We start from the raw sequence: 21,866 nt of genomic DNA, 5'->3' as shown, positions 1-21,866 counted from the left end.
GGAACCTACTGGTCTTGCGGGGCCAGAGAAGAAGGGCCCTACGTGCTCAGGACGATGCTCTGGGGCAAAGAGTAGCCTTGCTTCCATCGACTATCCTTTAAATGTAATACTGAAAACCACTCAGATGTCAGAGGAGTACCCTGGTTTATACAATACTTGATTTTGACAATGATTTAGTCTTGAGTTGAGGAAACATCTCTTCTGTATCGGTTACCAGAATTAAGGCTGAGGCCGAGCCGGGCCCAGGGGGTGTAGGGCTCACCAGCGTCTGTGTCCTCAAACAAGACCCCGTCTTACTTTCCCAACTTAAGGAGGGTTACTGGTCCTAAAGTGAACCACCACCGTACAAGCTGGCAAAGTTTTAATAATATGTGTAGGGTAAATGGTAATGAAGGCAATGTTTTACCTGTGCGTGCCAACAATCCAGGCTAAATGAAATAGGAAAGGAAGAAATATCTACCCCATCAAGCCCATCCCAGCTCATAGAATGCCCCTAGGAACGAGCAGAACTGCCTCCTCCGATTGCTGAGACTGTACGTCTTTATAGGAGCCAAGAGGCACCCTGTTCTCCCATGCAATTGCGGCCGTGGGCTTGAACCACTGACCTTGTGTTTAGCTGGCCCAGTGCCTACCCCAAATCATCACCAAGGCTCACTGGAAAGGAAAATAGTGGTTTGCAAACTTAGGAAAGTAAATTCAGACATGGCGGTTGTTAGGGGATTTTATCTTTCAAGTCAATCTAGAACTAGTGTGATTAGATGAAGCTTTCCACTTCCACAATGAGTTACAGTCTCAGAAATCCACACAGGGAAGTTCTGGGGCAGTTATAGGGTCACTGTGAGTCAAAATTGACTCAACAGCAGGGGGATTGGCTTGGTTTCTTGGGTATGCCTCTCGGCAGCCTGCTCAATGTCTGCTAAGAGGCAGGAGCCTGGGCTTTGGGGAGATAGAGACCTTAGACCTTGACCCTGGTTTGCTTCCTCTTAGGTCTGTAAGCAATTTCACATCTGAGTCTTGGTTTCTGGCCCTTAAGGTAAGAATAAGAGCACTGATTTCCCAGGTTTTTGTGCAGACTACATGCGATGAAGCCTGTACAGCAGTTTGGGGTGCATCCGAGACACCCCAAGCCACTGCAGTTGAGTTGACTTTGACTCATGGTGAGCCCCTAGGACAGAGGAGAGCTGAGTCTGTCCCTCTTCATGGGAGCAGAGCACCTCAACTTTCCCTTGTGTATCATAATCCACTATGGCACAGGCTCCTTAGGCTGCATATGAGGTGCTAAACATCCGTTCTTCTACTGAGGAGTATTTGATCGTACTGGAGAACAAACCCATAGCCACATAGTAAAAAATTTAAGCAAACTTTAAGAGATGGAAAAGAAAGAAGCAGGTTTTACAATTAACTACTCCTATAAATTTGAAATATTAATAAAACCCACAATAATTAAGAAAAATCATTTGAAGACAAACTTAATTTACAAAATCCTTCCTTCTCCTAAGCATGCTGTGTTTGCAGGGGCACTTGAAGTTTGGAGAAATCCTTATTGCCTGCGCCTATGATTTTATATGGAAACAAAACCAAGGGTCTTCTGGCAAGATGGAGAACCAGGCAGATAGAAAAGTGGGCTCAACACCCACTTGGAGAAGAAGCTGAACTGAACAGCGAGAGAGGAGGCACTGGTGGCACTCAAGAGATCCGCCCCGTTGCCCACACCCTCCTGGTGACCAGAACGAGACCAATCTCCACCCTTACTCACCCAGAGATACTCCCAGCGACATCCCCGCCCCGCACAGGCCCTGCTCTGCCTGAAACCACAGCTGGGCCCTACTCCAGCCAGTTCCTGGGGTTCCACTCTTGCATCTGGAGGTACATGAACGTGGGCTTCTCAGACTGGCAGAATGCTCTGTGCCAGGTCCCAGGGCAGCCCTGGGCACCCAAGAACTCCTTCCATCCCCAGCACCCTCACCCTGGTCCTAAACAAGTTCCTCAGCCAATTAATTAGCTGGCAGAAACGGTTTCTGCATCAGGTGCCCTGATCCAGGCAGCAGGAACCCCACTAGGATGGGTGCCCCACCCCTCGCCCCTGAGCTGCCTGAAAGGTGGGGCACGCTCTTCTCCTGGTTTTCTCCAACTCCACCTTATCCTCTGTCTATTTCTTTCTCCTCATGTGATGTGATACTCTCTCAGCCACCCCGCTCCCCTTTCCTTCTGTCTTAGGGCTCTATTTTATTCTTTTGTTTTCTCTCTGATCCCCCCAGTCCTTAGTTTTGCCCATTGCCATTCTTTCTTGCCAGTTCTTTTTCTCTTCCCGTGTTTTCCCTTCATTCTTTTTCAGTTAATTATTTTCTTGTTGTGGTCTGCCTGCTTCCCCTCACTTGCTATTGTCGTTAATATTTTCTTTTTTGCTATTGTTTGTTTATTTTAATCTTGTTTATTTTTCCCCCTGGTCTTACCCGATAGGAGACTGCAAATATACCCACAAAGTCTAGCCACGCCCTACCTCCTGCAGCACCACGTCACCAGATCCTGTATCACCTGGCCTTCAATAGGCAGCAAGCAGAGCAAGACATGCTCATCCTCACCTGTGAACACAGAACTATGCACACACTGACGTCTCTGTCGGTCCGACCAGGAGACTGCCAGCGATGGCCTAACACTTAGAAATAAACGAAAGGAAGATCAAGGGGGGGGGGGGGAATCTAATACATGGGAATCCAATAATCCCATACTTGAAAACTACTGGGCCATAAAAGAAATACAGAATGAAATTTTAAAATATGCTGAATCAAACAAGAATAGAAACACAACACAACAAATATTTGGGACACCGTAAAAGCAGTGTTCAGAGGGCAATCGATTGCAATAAATGTACACAACAAAAACAGAAGAACCCAAATCAACACCTTCGTCCACCATCAGCGACATTTAGAAAGAGAATAGTAAACAAAGCTACAGCCACCGAAATAAAAGACACGACAAAGATAAGCACAGACATAAATGGGAGAGGAAAAATGTAGGAAAAATGAGCACGGCAAGAAGGTGGTTCTTTCAAAGGATTAATAAACTCAGCAAACCTCTGGTAAATCTAATCAAGGAAAAGGTACAGATAACATGAATAAGAAAGAAAATGGGCAAAGTCGTGACAGAACCAAGTGAAATTAAAAGGATAACAGCAGAACACTATGAAAAGCTGTCTTCCAACAAATGTGGACATCCAAGAGCAATGGACACGGACTGAAGTAGAAAATATGAACAGAAGCAGTGATCAGGCCTCTAGAAATTCTGGGCCTAGATGCGTCACTGGTGAGCTGAACGAAACAATCAGAGAATCGCTGACATTCAGGCTGCTCGAACTATGCGACAGTAAAACGGAAAACTTTTGAGGTCATTTTATGAGATGAGCATTACCCTGGCACCCAAACCAGGTAAAGACAGACAGAACTACAGAAAGGAAGCTAGAGCCCCTCACGAGCATCTGATAACATTCGCCACACCAGCCGTTCTCAGACTTTGCAAACAGGGGCCAGTTCACTGTCCCTCAGACCATTGGAGGGCCGGACTATAGTTAAAAAAAAAACTATGAACAAATTCCTGCGCACACTGCACATATCTTATTTTGAAATAAAAAATGAAAATAGGCAAAAACACCCGGCGGGCGGGATAAATGTCCTCAGCGGGCCGCATGTGGCCCGCGGGCCGTAGTTTGAGGACCCCTGCTCAACATAGTTCAACAACATATTTGGAAAATTAATACATAATGACCAAGTAAGATCCATGCCTGGTATGTAAGGATGGTATAATATTACTAAAGCAATCAATCTAATCCATCACCTAAATGAAACAGGAAAAGAGCCGCATGATCTTATTGATTGACACAGTAATTATATTTGATAAATGGCCTCATTCCTTATAAAAACACACTGGAACAGAATATAAATGGAAGGGAAAATCTTCGAGATAATTAAGGACATCTATACAAAATCAATGGCCAACATTGGTCTCAACAGAGAGATACTGGAAGTATTCCCCTTGTGAATCTCTCCTGTCCTATTCAATCTGATGTTGGAAATCCTGGCCAACGATACAGGGCAAGAAAGGGAAATTAAAGATATCCAAATCGGCAAAGAAGTAAAACACTATTTGAAGCTGGTATGATCTTATACATAGAGAATCCTAAAGACTTGGCAGTGTACTAAATCAACAAACGAAACTCTGTCGGCTTCCTTCCTGCTGACCAAGAGCACTCTGGGAACGAAATGAGGAAAACAGGACCATTTACAATGGTGTTCTCCATAGGTGCCATCCAGTGAGCTCCAACCCATAGTGACTCCACGGCAAACAGAACGAAATACCTCCTCGCCCCGCGCCAGCCTCGCTCACAGTTGTTCCGAGCTGTGTCGATCCATGTCTGTCGAGGGTCTCCTTTTTCTGTTTTGGCTGCCCCTGCACCTTAGCAAGCATGATGTTCTTTTCCAGCAACTGGTCTCTCTTGATAACATGCCAGAGGATTTGAGGCAAAGGCTTGCCATCCTTGCTTCTAAGGAACGTTCTGGCCCTTTACGGGAGTAGAAAGCCTCGACTTTCTCCCCAGGAGCCACTGGTGGTTTTGAATTGTTTACCTTGTGATTAGCAGCCTCTTGCGCAGCCACTAGGCCACCAGGGCTCCTTTTTAAAAAATCAGTCATTAGAAAGATAGAAATAAAAAAAAAGAAAGATAGAAATAAAAACAATGAGATACCATCTGACCCCAGTATTAAAAGCAAAGTTAAAGAAAAAAACAAACCTAAACCAACAGAAAACAACACACGCAAGCAAGGGTGTGGAGGAAATGGAAGCCTCGCACCTCGCTGGTGGAGCAGTGAAACTGTGCAACCGCTGCGGAAAACAGCAGGACGCTTGCTCACAACGCTCGAACTACAAATACCATACGACCGCGCAGGCCCTTCGACTTAGTCTGTGCTCTGGAGAAACAGGAGCCGAGACACGGAGAGAGGCACGCACAACCACGGTCGCTGCAGATCTACTCACTGTAGCAATGAGATGGGAGCCACCTAACTGCCCGTCGGTGGAAATCGAGATAGACCATGACCCACATACACGATGGAATACTGATCAATGGTAGCGAGTGATGATGACTGAAAGACCTCATGGCATGGAGGAACAGTTTGCTACATGAGATTAGTCCACCCCAAAAGGACAGATGTACTATGGGACCACCATTGTAAAAAGTCAAGGAAAGGTTTGCCTAGTAAAAATAATTATTTGTTGGTTACCAAGGGTGGTGAATGGCCATAGAAGGTAAGTCTATTGGCTAGAATGCACAGGAGTTATAACTTGGCTGAAGAGAAGACAATAAACACTAAGAAGCAATATACAAAACAGTTACCAATGAAACTGGAAAGATGGGAGGTGAGGGCCAATGAGATAGTATATTTATAGGAACACATATCTTTACATATATCTGAAAATATTTTATGAAGATATTTGTACAGAAGTAGTTATCTTTGCTGCCAATATACCCATGAATGCAGTGGAACACACAGGGGAAAAGTTATGAAAAGTCTTAGTTACAGCCAAACACCTTGATGGAATGAGTCCCTGGGCTTGAGGGCTCAGAATCATAGTCTCAGGTCAATTGACCTTATGCCAACTGACACCAAGGTCAGTGCAACTGGGGGGGGGGGGGTGGTTTAAAAACTCATCAGGTGCAGTTTTTTGTCCTTGTCCAGAGGGCACAATAATCTGAGCACATATGCAAACAATGAGTCCAATGTAATCATGGACCACACAAGCATCAGCCTCTACCACTCTGCGACCAGAACTAGATGGTGTCTGGCTACCACCACTACCTGCTCTGAAAGGGGTCAGAGTAAAAGGTCCCAGGCAGAAGCTTCTGTCCAGCCCTTGGTGACCCAGGCTATGTGCTATAGACTACTGAGCCTTTGGCCTCTGCATTCGAGGCACACAACACCCTTCATAGACCACACCAGAAGGACTCCGTATGGAAACCCCACTAAGTGAACTTGACTTTACCTCAAACTCACCTGTAGCCACAGGCTTAAGGCTGAAACTCCCTAGTGCGAGAAGAAGCAGATGACTGCCATCCCCAGGGTACAGAGCATTGGACTGCAGTGCAGGTCTCCTGCCCGGAAGGTTCCCAATGAATGGTGTCCTGGGACCATCGTACACTTACTATTTTAATGCCCTCCTTGCTTTAGGGTGGCATGTATTAATCTGGTAGGCACAGACCTGCTGGTGTGAATATTACTGAAAGTCTTGCCTTCTCAAAACACCCATTGTTTGTGTATAGTGCCCAGTCGCTTACAAGGTTAATTTGTACAAGTCAACAATTTATGTATTGCAGTTCAGAGCCACCCTAGACTCATACAACGTGCTTTTCTCAACGGTGTTTCAAATTTTCTACCACTGACTAAATTAATGACACTGTCACTGTAATTACTTTATGCCCCGGGGAGATGGTTGATAATGTTCCCTAATAGAAAATGAAGATGATGTCTCTAAGGTGAGCCAGAGACGTGTGTAAACCATAGAGATATGAATCGATTTGGACTCACATTTAATTCCAGCCCCAACCTAAGAACAATTAGTTCTTATGACATGACCCAGCTTGATGTTTGCCTTCATGAATGGATCACTGAAGACACGGGTGCAAAGTGTGGTGAAGAAACTAGATGGTGCCCAGCTATGAGAAAGAATAGCATCTGGGGTCTTACAGACTTGTGTTCAGACAAGCAGGCATCTAAGTGAGACGTCAGCTAAGTCCACATGTGTGGGAAGCCGCAGCTCTCGCCGCCATTACAAGATGGCGCCGGACAGTCAGGGCGGTGGCCCAGTTAAGTGGTAAACAACCACTTAGAGCATGCGCACTGCTTAGATGACGTAGTCATAACTCCACCCTGGAGTATGCTAATAAGGGTTCTGGCGAACGCACCAATCAATGCACAGCACGTCCCCATAGAGCGCATATAAGCAGCAGTAGTTTGGGGCTTCGGGGTCTTTTTCCGCATCTGCAAATCGAACCCGCATTAAATGCCTGTGGAAGAATCCTGTTGTGGCGTGTCCTTCTTGCTGGCGAGACTGAGCGCGCGACAAGTGGTGCCGAAACCCAGGAACGACCACCTCCGGCACGAGCGGAGACCCCCTGTCATCAGGGAGGATTCAGAACCGCACGGCGTGGGAAGAAACAGTAAGTTCTGAGAGACATGAGCCTGAATGATTGTTAAGCCGCTTGCTGGTGCTTGAGTGTCGGCGTGTGAATACTTCCGCTTTCGGTTTTAACGGCGAACAGCCAGCCGCCTTTTCTTTATCGCGCATAAATCGGGTGTAGATAAATCCGTGCGCGCCCGTGTGTTAAGTCCTTGTATACATAAGCAGGCAACATGGGGAACGCGGCAATAAAGACTATGGTTACGGCTCTCGATGCCCTATTGAGAAAGAGAGGATTAAAAATTTCAGAACAGACTTTGTGTAAATTTGTAAAAAACATAGATGAGATAGCACCATGGTTTGTTTCCACAGGTTCGCTAACATCCGCGAGCTGGAATAAGCTAGGACGAGACATAAACCGAGCCGCTGAAGCCGGACGGCTGAAGCCGGGGATTAGACCCATTTGGAAGCTAGTGAAAGCATGCATTGAGGACAAAGAATGTGAGCAGCCATTGCGCCAAGGGCAGCAGGCTTTAGAAGATGTTCAGGAGAGCATGTCAGAAACAGAGCGGGAGGAAGAACAAGGAGCTCGTAGGAAGCAGCACAAAGCTGTTAAAAATGAGGAGGCTGCGCAGTTAAAATTAAAAGAGGAAGTTGATCAACAGAAGAAGAGCCGTGCCCGCCATTCGGAGCCCTTGTACCCGTGGCGAGAACTAGAGCTTCTTGAGTTATCAGAGGAAGAAGAGGAACAGTTAGAGGAGGCAGCCGCTCGCTACGAGGAGGGACGGTATAATGCTTTTCAAGTAACCGCTGTGAGCCCGTCCGCGCCACCCCCTTATAGCGAGAACAGGCAGAAAGGGTGTGGATACTCCTTTTGCCCACCCGGTACCCGCAGAGCAATACAACAAATGTACCCAGTATTTGAGGACCAGAATAATGCTCGTTATCATACGCCTTTAGAGCATAAGCAAGTGAAGGACTTAGCTGAAGCAGTAAGATCTTATGGTGTCAATGCAAATTATACTCAGTCCCTGATTGAGAGACTTACAGGCAATGCTATGACACCTGCTGATTGGACTTTTGTTACAAAAGCAGTCTTGACAACAGGACAGTATTTGGAGTGGAAATCCTTGTGGCAGGACCTATTAATGGCTCAGGCTAGGGAAAATGCCGCGGCGGGGCAACCCGCATGGAATTTTGAAATGCTGACAGGTCAGGGAAGATGGGTTAACAATCAAACAGCCTTCCCAATACAGGTATATCAACAAATAAATACTGCTGCGAGCAAGGCATGGAGGACCTTGCCTAATAAAGGAGAGGTTAGAGGTAACTTAACTAAAATTATACAGGGACCTACTGAGCCTTTCTCAGATTTTGTCGCCCGTATGTTGGAAGAGGCAGGAAAAATCTTTGGAGATCAGGACACAGCCATGCCTCTCATTGAGCAGTTAGTTTTTGAGCAGTGTACTAAAGAATGTAGAACAGTTATAACGCCCTGGAAGTCCAAAGGACTGCAGGCATGGATGAAGGCTTGCAGGGAAGTTGGCGGTCCTTTGACAAATGCAGGATTTGCTGCTGCAGTATTGGCGGCCCAAAAAAGAGGCCCCCTAAAATGCTTTCAGTGTGGTAAGGAAGGACACATTAAAAAACATTGCCCTACTGGCACCGCGAGTCAAACTGGGATAGGGACCAAAAGGACCCCGGGAGTTTGCCCTCGGTGTGGTAAGGGTAGACATTGGGCCAACGAATGCAGATCTGTGAAAGATAGCAAGGGGCGCCCCCTAGAGCAAAATGACCAGGAGCCAAAAAACGGGAAGCGGGGCCCTCGTCCCCAGGGCCCGCAAATGTATGGGGCAATCCAGGAGGACGGCCTCCGCCCACTGGGGAGGCTACTCCCAAAAGGGCCACTGCGGGATCCGCAGGGGTGGACCTCAGTGCCACCACCAGAGCAGTACTAACGCCACAGCAGGGATGCCAGCCCATCCCTACGGATTTTTATGGTCCCTGTCCAGAAGGCACCATGGGCTTGCTGCTTGGTAGGTCCTCCACCACCTTAAAAGGCTTAATTGTGCACCCAGGAGTCATTGATCAGGATTTTACAGGACAAGTAAAGGCAATGTGCTTCTCCCCACGGGGAATATATGCCATCTCACCTGGAGACCGTATCGCGCAGCTCTTGGTGTTGCCTAGCAAGCATGCACTGTTCCCAAGTACTAAAGTTAGTAGAGAAAAAATGAGCTTTGGATCATCAGGAGAAGCTGGGGCCTTTTTCTCAGTACAGTTAGATCAACGCCCAACTTTGACATTGGACATTGAAGGGAAAACCTTTGAAGGTATATTAGACACAGGGGCAGACAAAAGCATTATATCCACCAAATGGTGGCCTTCCTGCTGGCCGGTAACACAATCTTCACAGTCTCTACAAGGACTCGGGTATGCATCCATGTCTATGATAAGCACCAGACGGTTGCACTGGAAAGCTGAGGAAGGACAATCAGGCCAGTTCCAACCATATGTCCTCCCCTTACCTGTAAATTTGTGGGGAAGGGACATGTTGACAGACTTAGGATTAGTACTAACCAATGATTACTCACCTATAAGTCAAGAGCTTATGCAAAAAATAGGATATGTACTGGGAAAGGGAGTTGGGAAACACCTACAGGGTCGTCCTGAACCAATAGAGGTAGCAGTGAAGAAAGATCGCACAGGTCTGGGTTTTTCCTAGGGGCCACTGCGGAGCCGCTACCCATTCCGTGGCTCTCAGCAGAGCCAGTTTGGGTACCACAGTGGCCGCTCCTAGTAGAAAAATTAATTGCGGCACAAAGGCTAGTTAAGGAACAGCTAGAACTAGGACATTTAGAACCATCCGTGTCCCCGTGGAACACACCCATATTTGTTATTAAGAAAAAATCAGGGAAGTGGAGATTGTTGCATGATTTAAGAGCCATCAACGACCAAATGTCACTCATGGGCTCTGTGCAGAAAGGCCTCCCATTGCTATCTGCAATACCTAAAGGCTGGACCGTCATTATAATAGACATTAAGGATTGTTTTTTCTCCATCCCTTTGCATAAGAAAGATAAGGAAAGATTTGCCTTTACCCTACCCTCCATTAATCATGAAGAACCTGACAAACGCTTTCAGTGGCGAGTTTTGCCACAGAGAATGGCCAATAGCCCTACTATGTGCCAGTTATTTGTGGACCACGCCCTAGCACCCGTCAGAGAAAAATTTGGTCAGTTAAAAATCTACCATTACATGGATGGCATATTAATAACTGGAGAAGAGGAGCCAGATGTGCAGCAGGGATACAGCGAGGTAGTTAAGGAATTAGAATCCCATCAGTTAGCCATAGCACCAGATAAGGTCCAACAATCTTCAATTGGACAGTTTTTAGGAGCCACAATAAGCCCATGTCACATAACGCCTCAAAAATTGACTATACGGAAGGATCAGTTAAAGACATTAAATGATTTTCAAAAGTTGCTAGGAGATATCAATTGGCTCCGCCCATATTTAAAGGTATCCACTGCTGACCTTAAGCCATTGTTCAATATCTTGGAAGGAGAAAGCCATATTACTTCTCCTCGAGAAATCACTCCTCAAACCCAGAAAGTATTAGAACAGGTTGAAAAGGCCATTTCTGAAGCGCAGTTAGATAGAATAGACATAAAATCTCCTTTTCAGCTGTGCATTCTAAAAACTGCCTGCGCGCCTACTGCGGTCTTGTGGCAGACTGGGCCTTTGTTGTGGATCCATGCCCACTCCTCACCTTCCAAAACTATTGAACACTACCCTTCTATGGTAGCCACAATGGCCCTAAGGGGTGTTAAGACAGCTATTATGCATTTTGGAAGAGAGCCTAGCAGCATCATTGTCACATATACTAGTGAGCAAGTTTCTACACTGTGCGCCACTACGGATGAGTGGGCAATTTTTAAATGCAGTTTTAATGGACTAATAGACAACCATTATCCTAAACATTCCTTGTTGCAATTTGTGACTGCTCATCCAGTAATTTTTCCCCGTGTCACTGTTAACAACCCCATTAAGGAAGCTTTAGACATTTATACAGGTGGCTCTAAAACAGGCAAAGGATGTTATGTAATAAACGATCAAGTGACTACATTACAATTTTTAGCTGATGCACCCCAATTAGTAGAATGTTTGGTGGTCTTAGAAGTTTTTAAGAAATTCACAGAGCAAATTAACATCATATCTGACTCCCATTACGTAGTCAACGCGGTGTCTAAGCTGGAAATTGCTGGCTACATTAAGCAATCCAGCAAGGTAGCAGACATCTTGTCTCAAATTAGAAAATGTATTTTGCAACGAAAACACCCATTTTATATTCAGCATATACGTGCTCATAGCTTGCTCCCGGGACCCATGGTAAAAGGTAATGATTTGGCTGATCAAGCTACAAGAGCTTTCCCTGTGTTAACTAAATCCCACTTTGAACTTGCTAAAGACTTTCATGAGCTGTATCGTGTGCCTGCTGCCACCCTACGCATTAAGTTTCCAATTACTCGCGCAGAGGCTTGCACTATTGTGTTGCAGTGCGCCAAGTGTGCAGAATTTATTTCCAAACCCTCGGTCGGGGTAAACCCTCGAGGCGTCCGTCCTCTCGACATCTGGCAAATGGACGTTACCCACGTATCTGCTTTTGGAAAGTTGCAGTACATGCATGTGTCAGTGGACACCAGTTCTGGCATTGTACATGCAACACCCCTAACGGGGGAAAAATCCAGCCAAGTAATTCAACACTGCTTAGAAGCCTGGAGTGCATGGGGCAAGCCCACCATGTTAAAAACAGATAATGGGCCTGCATACACTTCCACCAAGTTCCGACAGTTTTGCTTGCAAATGCAAGTGAAGCACTTCACGGGTTTGCCGTACAATCCCAAGGGCAAGGAATTGTGGAACGATGTCATCGCACTCTAAAGCAATATTTATCAAAGCAAAAAGGGGGAATAGAGACCGTGACGGTCACTACCCCTAGAATGGCTTTATCTCTAACCCTTTTCACCCTAAATTTTTAAAATTTGGATGAGAAAGGCCAATCAGCTGCAGACAGACACGGGCAATGGCCAAAGCCACCAAAGGAAATGGCCCGGTGGAAAAATGTCCTAGACAACAAATGGTGTGGCCCGGACCCCATATTAATCAGGTCCAGGGGAGCAATTTGTGTTTTTCCAAAGGAAGAAGAAAACCCCATCTGGGTGCCAGAGAGACTGGTGAGACTAATTAAGAAGGAGGATGAAGATCGTGGGAGCAGAAAGAATGAAGAGGACAGCGATCCATCCAGTGCTACTATTGACGCTAATGGTGATATGGGCCCCGGTAGCACAGGGAATTAAGAACAGTATTGTGTCTCAAACTGCTGAAGCGTTACTGCAATGTCAGCGTGTGGATGCCCATCTGACCTCTGGCATTTTATTATTAAATCAAAAAACAGATTTGCTCCAGCAGCAAATCAACCAGCTTACCACTATGGTACAATTAAGCTGTGTCTCTTCCACCACAGCGCTTTGCATCACTCCAGTGTTATATGATAATTTTAGTGCATTGAGTGCTAATATTTCTCAGTATCTCACAGGACAATGGACCAAAGAGTTGAACCAGCTGCAAGAAGACCTCCTGAATCAAGTTGTCCGATTGAATGGAACACGCGTGGAACCCCTTACCCTTGAAAATTTTTCTTCTTGGCTTTCATCTGTATTTTCCTACTTTAAGGAGTGGGTGGGGGTGTTTACATTTGCTGCAATAATGTGCTGTGGAGGAGTGTTGTTGCTATGGTTGCTCTGCAAACTTAAAGCTCAGCAAAGGCATGACAAGGTCATCATTGCGCAGGCACTCTTAGCGATTGAGCGCGGTGGTTCCCATGATCTTTGGCTTTCTTTGTTAAAAGAAAACTAACCCCCATAAGTTGTCAGCTCTCGCACCCCAAGGGGAAGACCCCATTGCACTGGGAAGAGTGACAGAAATTGGATCTTGGCCAGCCCTTGCACCATGCGGAGCTCTGCTCATTGCACACATCAGGGTGACCAGATTTGGGTTCTTATATCCATCTTGATCTCCTGGGGCTGCTGGAGGCTCCGGGGTGGATCGATGGATTAGGCCTAAAATAAATAAGAAAGGAGGAGATGTGGGAAGCCGCAGCTCTCGCCGCCATTACAAGATGGCGCCGGACAGTCAGGGCGGTGGCCCAGTTAAGTGGTAAACAACCACTTAGAGCATGCGCACTGCTTAGATGACGTAGTCATAACTCCACCCTGGAGTATGCTAATAAGGGTTCTGGCGAATGCACCAATCAATGCACAGCACGTCCCCATAGAGCGCATATAAGCAGCAGTAGTTTGGGGCTTCGGGGTCTTTTTCCGCATCTGCAAATCGAACCCGCATTAAACGCCTGTGGAAGAATCCTGTTGTGGCGCGTCCTTCTTGCTGGCGAGACTGAGCGCGCGACACACATGGAAGAAGCACACCAGCCTGTATGGTCCAAGGATTGTAAATAATAAAACGTAGATCTGAAGGAAGGGATGGTATCAAAGCTTAAATTGTGAGCATCTGGTTTGTGGGAAGATGGGGATGACAGTGGAAGGCCCAAGCCCATTTGCATGTGGGTAAGCCTTTTATGAAGACCTTCTGACCATAGTTCAGGGATGTGAGCAGCCTAGCTGTCAGATCGAGATCTTCGTAAAGCCGATCATGACAGACATTGTTAGCTCAGCATATAATATAATGGATCTCCTTGTTGGTCCATCTGAAAGTTGGAAATGCACATGGATTGATCCTCCAGTGAATCCCCTCTGACCATAGGCCAGGGGTGGGGATGGCCCTGCTACCATGCAGAGTGCATTGGAAGGTGGAAGACTGCAGAGGACCCTAGTGAAGAACGAACATCGTATCATTGGACTCCCTTTGGCCCATTTTAAATTTGTTCTAGTTTTTTAATATTTCCTGCTTTCTGTCCAGGTGAGGCTTTTCTCTGTTTTACTTTGTTATTTGTTGCTGTGCTGTTTGTGTGTTTTCTGTCTGTGAAATCCCGGGCGGGTAAACCTCTAGGGACAGTAACTGGATTCATGGTTCCCTGGGGGTACAGCAGGGGAGGTCGGGGGGATCGGGAGCTAATAACAGTGAGCACAAGAAAGAAGAAAGTGTCTGAAATGGATTGTGGGGGTGACTGCACGACTCTTCTCTATATGACTGAACCATTGAGTTATATGATATATGAAAAACGTGGCAGTAAAACTGTTTTTAAAAAGGTCCTAGGTAGAGTGGGAGAAAAATGTGGAACAGACTCAGAATCATAAAGGACACCAGGCTTATTGGTCAGCAGGAGACTGGTAGAATGCTTGAGACTCCGACCCTTAGTGACCCTGCAGGCTAGAAAGGGGGTCATCCCTGCAGCTCAATTTTCAACCAAATATTAAATCTGCCCCCTCCCCCCATATAAGGGGAACAATAATACTAGAGAGGTATGCACACCGTAGAAGAACCAACCAGCTGAGCTCCAAAAGGCAGCACGTATGTAAGGCTCAAGTTCAGAAGGAATATAAAGGGAGAATGGAGAGAGGAACCACAGGGAGAAAGTGGGAGACAAGACGTGACCTCGAGGGGATTGCGATAAAACCTGTTCACCAGGTTGCCATAGAGTCGATGCTGACTCATAGCGACCTTACAGGGCTGGGTAGAATTACCCCTGTGAGTTCTGAGACTGTAGCACTTTACGGGAGTAGAAAGTCCCATCTTTCTCTCACGGACTGGCTGATGGATTCGAACTGCTGACCTTGCAGCTAGCAACCTGATGGGTAACCACTATGCTGCCAGGGCTCCTCCCAGTGGACATAGCTTCTAGTATTACAGCAACATGCAAGCCACCACTGCAGGACAAACTGATGGGCAGTGGTGGCCTGAGCTTCACCACAGCCTTGGAAATACTAGGAAGGATTGTGTGAGTCCAGATTCACTTCTTGGCAGTGGGTTTAATTTGGTTTAGGGAACCTCCCCCGGCCCCCTGCCACTCCCCCCCCCACCCCGCTACCCCAGCAGGTGCAGTTGGGCTGCTCACTGCCAGGTCAGCGACTTAGACCCACCAGTGGATGTTCAGGACAGAGTAGCGTGTCTGCTGTCATGAAGATTCGTAGTCTGGGAAACTCTCCGGAGCAGCTCTGCTCTGTCCGGCAGGCTTGAATTGGGAGGGGCTTAATGGCCCTGGGTTGAATTGGGGCTGCTATTCTGGGAGGCAGGGGCCCTAGCAGTGCAGTGGTTAAGAGTTCAGCTGCTAGCTGACAGCCGGTGGTTCTAACCCACCAGCCATCTGCCTCCATCAACATCTACGGCCCTGGAGACCCTGTGGGCAGTTCTGTGCTGTTCTATTGGTCATTGTAGTTGGGATGGGCTTGATGGCCCTGGGTTGGGTTGGGTTTTAGTATTCAGGTGGGTAGTGCCTTCCTGGAAGGTAAAGGGGACAGGCCCAAGAGAGGGCCAGGAAGGGACCCCGTATTTACAGTACAGGGGATGGTCCTGTTACTCCCCTCATCTCCTTTGCCCCATTATAGTAAGCTTTCAGTTTTCACTAGTCAAATCTTTCTTTTCCTTTGTAAACAATCTTTGAGAATCAATAAACCACCTCAAAATTGAATACATATGAATGATACTAATTCCAATACTAAAAAAATCAAATAATGTTGATCAAGCAAGGAAAAATAAAAGTCTAGTCAAGCTTTATACCTGTCCTTCGCTGGTGGCTGGTATTCATGTTTCCACGAAAAGGGAGTCCATTTCCTGGATTCTCTGACGTCCAGTCTTAGGACTGCATGTAGGGCAGGGCAGGGACGTCCAGGGCATACTGCCACCTGCAGGTAAAATATGAAAATGCACATGTCGCTCACCTGAAGCTTGCCAATTGTCAATTCTCATGGGAAGCATACAGGACCATAGAACTGCCCTTGTGTGTTCTGAGACTCTAACTGATTACCGGAGTAGAAAGCCCTGTCTTTCTCCAGTGAAGGAGCTGGTGGTCTGGAACTGCAGGTTTTGTGGCTAGCAGTCCACCGTGTAGCCACTACACCACCAGGGCTTCCTTGGTACCAGGCAACTGAAAACCTGAGTTCAGGTCCATGTACCAGAATCAGGACTCACATTCACTCAGTGCCAACATCTGCCCTGCCCCCAACAGCCTGCACTTGGGAACCCACCCCAGTGTTAGAGCAGACAGCCAAACCACTGCCATCAGGTCAGGCCTGACTCATAGTGACCAGCGCAGGGTTTCTGAGGCTGTGAGAGAGCAGATTGCTCCCATGGTTCTCTCTTGGAGATGCTGGTGGGTTTGAACTGCCAACCTTGGAGTTAGCAGCCCTTGATTAACCCATAGTGCCGCCAGGGGTCCTTTATTACAGACATACTCAACAGGCATGGCCACTGAGTTCATCCTGACTCACAGTGGCCCTACAGGGCAGAGTAGATTTGTCCCGGTGGGTTTCTGAGACTGTAACTCTTTATGGGAGTAGAAAGCTTCATTTTTTTTCTCCCTTGGAGGAGGTGGTGGTTTCGAACTGAAGACCTTGTGGTTAGCATTCCAATGCAAAGTTCAGGATGCCCCCAGGGCTCAGCAAAAGCCTCTAAAGCTCAGTTATTTCTTCACAATAGCAACACACACTCTGTAATTAGACTCGCGTGAGTCAGACATTGCATTGCGTGGTTATTTACATGTGATCTCATTGAATTGTCACCGCAGAATGTTTTAGTAGATCTCTGTCGATTTGCCTAATTATTGATTTAGATGGAATAACCAAATGAAGAACGTGATCATGCCCAATTTCAAAGAGGGGCCAAACATGAGCACCTAGCAAGAGATCCTGAACATCCTGAAGACTGCTAATCCGCCCAATATTGATGCTCTCTCAAGGACCAGCCAATGATCTCTCTCCTCCTCTCACTGCCATTGAGTCAATTCTGACTCGCAGTGACCCTCCAGGGCAGGGTAGAACTACCCCTGTGGGTTGATGAGATTGTAACTGTGAGAGTAGAAAGCCTCCGTCCCCCCACCCCTCGGCTTAGAAGCCAGTGGCTTCGAACCGCTGACCCTGCAGTTAGCAGTCCAACACGTAACCTACCATACCACCAGGCTACCACTTCTCTGGGTCCTGGAAATACTATGGAATGCTAACTGCGAAGTCTCCGCTCTAGCAGAGGAGGACAATGAGAAGGGTGACTAAGTACTGCCATGAACGCTCTAGAGTAGACCAATGTATCGAGACCGTGGTCTATTTAGTGGTTACCAGGACCGGGAAAGAGGGGTGAGGGAAGCCGTGCTTAGGACGTACCGTCTGTTACAGGGAAGGAATGTTGGGCAACGGATGTGGGCGGTGACTTCACAGCACCATTCAGATCATCCGTGTCACCGCACTGCACATGTGAAAGGTGTAACTGGCCAGGGTTGGCTGCCACACGTTTGACTACAGTGGAAGCGATCAGGTGGTAAGTGCTGTGTGAAGGAAAATGAGGAGAAGGTGGGTTGGGAGTGACGGCAATGTGGTCACTATCCGTTCATTTATGTCTTCATTCCCCAATATTTACTAGCCAGCTACCGTATGCCAGCCACTGTGCTAGGGGTGCAACTGTGGGCAAAAGCCCCGACACAGTCCTAGCCCCGATGGATTAGTCCAATGAGCAACTGTATAAATGCAACAGTGTTCAGCTGCGATAAGTATGAGCACAGAGAGGCATGTGTCCCTTGGCCTTGGCCTTGGGGAAGGGAGAAGAAGCATCCCTGATAAGGAAGTCAGCCTGTGTAAAGGCTGCCCATAGAGAGCAAGTGAGAGGCAGAAGGGTGAGTGGGGTGCAGACAGCCCCGGGGCACCCCCAGCCATGAGAGAAGGTTGATCCCCAGCCTGAGGATGGGAGCACAAGACTGCAGATGTGATTCAACAAGTCTTCGGAGAGGAAGAGATTACACGGCTTTGGGCCCAGCGTAACTGCAGGGGCTTCATAAGAGGGGCCGAGGGAGACTGTCTACAGAAGAGCAATGTCAGTGACGCAGCCCGGGGACCACGTGATCAGCCATTACTGCTTTCAAAGACAGAGGAAGGGGCCACAAGCCAAGAATGCAGGTGGCCACAGAACCTGGAAAAGGAAATGGAGTGTCCCCTAGGGCTTCCGGAAGGCAGGTGGGCCCAGAAATACATTGATTTTAGGTCAAGGAACCTGATTTCAGGCTTCTTACTTCTGGAGATGCAAGATAATAATTATGTGTTGCTTTAAGTCATTGATTTGTGCTAGTTTGTTACAGCCACAACAGGAAACTAGTTCATACTGACTGCTGGGAAAAATAAGGCTGCGGGCAGGGGAGGAAGAGACTAGTTTGGAGGTCCCGGTTGTTAATCCACACAAGAGCTGTGAGAGCTTGTACCACAGTGGTGGCAGTGAAAAGGAGAGGAGGGGCTAGCTGAGGGTCTTTAGCAGCTTGTTAGCTGTTACTGCTTCAGCCTTGACCTGGTTGTCTCACTCCCGGCTAAAGGCCAACAGCCTTTTCAGGAAGAGGCCCACCCCCTAACAGGCTATCTGACCGCTAACAGACACCTGTCAATCAGAGTCCAGTGGTCTCCACAAACCATCTCTAAGAAGTAATGCCCAAGAAATTGTCACGAGGCAGAAGGTAGCAGCTACTTCTGCCAAGCATTAGGCCTTCCTGTAAGCATTTATTTATTTATTTATTTTCTCCCAAGTAGAGAGATCTTATACTCCTGCAAAGGGGGGTGTCTACATTTAAATAGAAATAACTCCAATCTGGGTACAGCTGATCCAAGTTCTTATTAGCTACCTAAGCTAGAAGTTTCCCAGTTAATAAACTCGTCAGCAGGTAAGGAGAAAGAATCAACAAGCAGCCAGAAGAACCTCTCTCAGCACCCACTCCGGCTTTCTTCAGAGACCCGGAGTGGCTGAGAAAGTGGGACCTTCACTTGACCCTGTTGTGAAGAAAGACCAATGAAGATGATTGAGGAGAATATTATAGAATAACAAAGGAAAGAATTGATAGTCTTCCCACTCTACTCCAAAAGTATGAATGTACATCCACCTGAGGATGACCACACCAAAAGCAAACAAACCCATTGCCACCAAGTTCCTTCTGACTCACATAGTATATCTATTTGTGTGTATATGGAGAGGTGACAAGGAAGGCTTTGGGGGTGCTGTCCCATATGACTGAGTAGGTCACAAAGACCTAACTGGATCCTAGGAGCGTGTGAGGACACAGGAATATCTGCAGGTGGCAAAATGCCAGACACACCTGTATCTTTTGTGAGGGGTGTGTGTGTGCATTTCCTTCTGGTGATAAAAGTGATGGTCATTGAAAAACACTGACATTTCAGCTTTGCGCAGTAGCAATATCGTAGCCAGTGAGGTTTATCCGAGGCGCGATTATTGCTAATTGAAAAAAAAAAAAAGAAAAACACTGACATTTCCTATAGTTTCCTATCGTCCCCATCATGCAGAGATAACCCAATTGGAAATACTTTCTTCTGGTCTCTTTCTGCAATGATTTTGGTGTGTTTGTTTTTTCCCACAAACCTTTCAAAACCCCCTTGTGTGTGTGTACTTGGAAGACAGTGTAATTGCCCACACTTTCCTGAAGCCCCTTTATATATAGACACATACACATACACATACACTTTCTTTTAAACAAAACCAGGATATTACATATACTTTTCTTTTGCACCCATTTCCCCCTTTTTATCCAGCAATATATAATATGTGTTTCCTGTCATCAAATACATTTTTAAAACGTTGGTAAATATATAATTTATCATGCCAACACTTTTGCATATTTAATTCAGATATTAGTTGTAGTCAATATACTTTACACCGCCACCAGTATCCTTCTCCAATTGTTGACATAATCCTTAGAAAGCCAGTGCCTCCCCTGGCCAGTGACTCCCCCTCTCCCTTCTCCCTCCCTCCCCTGGTGACCATTAATAAGCTCTGGTCTCTGCACACCAGCAAGCCTGATCTTTCATGAAAGTGGGATCTTACAGTACTCATCCTTTTGGACTTGGCTGACTGCACTCCGCATCATGTTTCCAAGGCTCACCCATGTGGCAGCACCCACAAGAAATTCCTTTCACTTCATGGCTGAGTAATATCCCATTGTGTGCATGTACCCCATTTCGGTTTATCCATTCCTCCGTTGATGGGCAGCTCAGCTGCTTCACCTTTGGCCAGTATGAACAGTACTGTGTGAACACTGCTGTATAGGTCCCTTCTTTCAATGCTTTTGGAAATACAACCAGGAGAGGAACTGCGAAGGAGTCCTATGGTGGCCATGTTGGACAGTGGCGGGCTGTTCACCGTAAGGTCAGCAGTTCAAACCCACCAACTGCTTCGTGGGAGAAAGCTGACCCGATCCGCTCCCTTAAAGATCTACAGCCTCGAGGGTGGGGTGGAAAGGAGCAACTGATCACAAGGATCCACATATTACCCCCTCCTTGTGGGACGGACAACAGAAAAGTGGGTAAAGGGAGATGTCAGACAGTGTAAGATATGACAAAATCATAATAATTTATAAATTATCAAGGATTCGTGAGGGAGGGAAGCTGTGGGAGGGAGGGGGAAATGAGGAGTTGATACCAAGGGCACAAGCAGAAAGCAAATGTTTTGAGAATTATGATGGCAACAAATGTATACAAATGTGCTTGACACAATGGATGGATGGATGGATGGATTGTGATAAGAGGTATTCGGGACCCCAATAAAATTAATTTTTTTAAAAAAGAAGAACATCCAAGGGGTACACACTCCTTAAAACAATCAGCTGTACCAAATAAAAAGGACAACGTTTGCTTATGGATGAAAACTTGTAAAAGCAGGTAGGCACGTGAAAGAAGGACGAAGAGTAACGGTAAACCGTGGGGAGGGCGCAAGTGGGAAGAGTGCTGGTACATCCTGGGGACTGCAACCTATGGATCAAGTGTTGAATGGAAAACCAACTTACTCTGTAAAGTTGTAAATAAAAAGATCTACACCTCAGAAACAGTATAGAGGGTCGTGATGCGTCCGGATCGACTTGATGGCAGTGGGATTTTACAGAGCCCCAGGGGCATAGTGGGTTACAAACTGGCTGATACCCAAGAGTCCAGCCACTTCGCAGGAGAGAGATGAGGCTTTCTGCTCTCCCGCACGTATGTAACAGTCTTGGAAACCCATGGGGGTAGTTCTACTGTCCTATCAGCTCGATGGCTGTGACTTTGGTCTGGGTCCCGTGCTGTTGGGGTAGTATTGGGCTGCTAACTGCCAGACAGTGGTTTAAACCATTAGCCACTTTGTGAGAGAGAGAAAAGAAGAGGTTGTCTGCTCCCTAAAGATTTACAGCCTTGGAAACCTATGTAGAGTCCATTTGAACAGGAATCAACTAGATAGCCCTGGGCTGCTTTGACTTTGTTTTGTTTTAAGGTGGTAATTCTTGCTGGGCCATGTGGCAATTCACTGCTTAACTTTTGAAGGAACTGCCAAACTTTCCCAGGGCAGCAGCACTATTGTGTAACGCACCAGCAATGGGTGAAGCTTCCCATATTTCTCCAATACTTGTTTTCTGTTTGGGGATCATAGCATTTTAGGGGATGAAGTGGTATCTTCTTTTGATTTTCATTTCCTCAATGACTAATGACATGAACTTTTCCTGTGCTTGTTGGGCAGTT

The 21,866-nt window shown here is 46.8% G+C and overlaps 1 long non-coding RNA gene and 1 pseudogene across 1 annotated transcript in view; one reads left to right on the top strand and one right to left on the bottom strand.

Annotated features, from left to right (window-relative positions):
• Positions 1–4,758: 4,758 nt before the first annotated feature.
• LOC142439276 (uncharacterized) overlaps positions 4,759–21,866 on the bottom strand; it is a 30,837-nt gene continuing 13,729 nt past the window's right edge. Inside the window, exons 2-3 of the long non-coding RNA XR_012782842.1 lie at positions 15,904–16,028; positions 4,759–7,445 (exon numbers count right to left, since the gene is read on the bottom strand). This is a non-coding gene — a long non-coding RNA (uncharacterized LOC142439276). The remainder of the gene's footprint in view (positions 7,446–15,903; positions 16,029–21,866) is intronic.
• On the top strand, positions 19,543–19,622 carry LOC142441894 (U4 spliceosomal RNA; annotated as a pseudogene).

Source organism: Tenrec ecaudatus, chromosome 2 (genome assembly GCF_050624435.1).
Source record: "Tenrec ecaudatus isolate mTenEca1 chromosome 2, mTenEca1.hap1, whole genome shotgun sequence".
NCBI lineage: Eukaryota > Metazoa > Chordata > Mammalia > Afrosoricida > Tenrecidae > Tenrec > Tenrec ecaudatus.
Note: the sequence above shows the minus strand (reverse complement) of the source record. Positions and strands in the feature narration are given on the sequence as shown.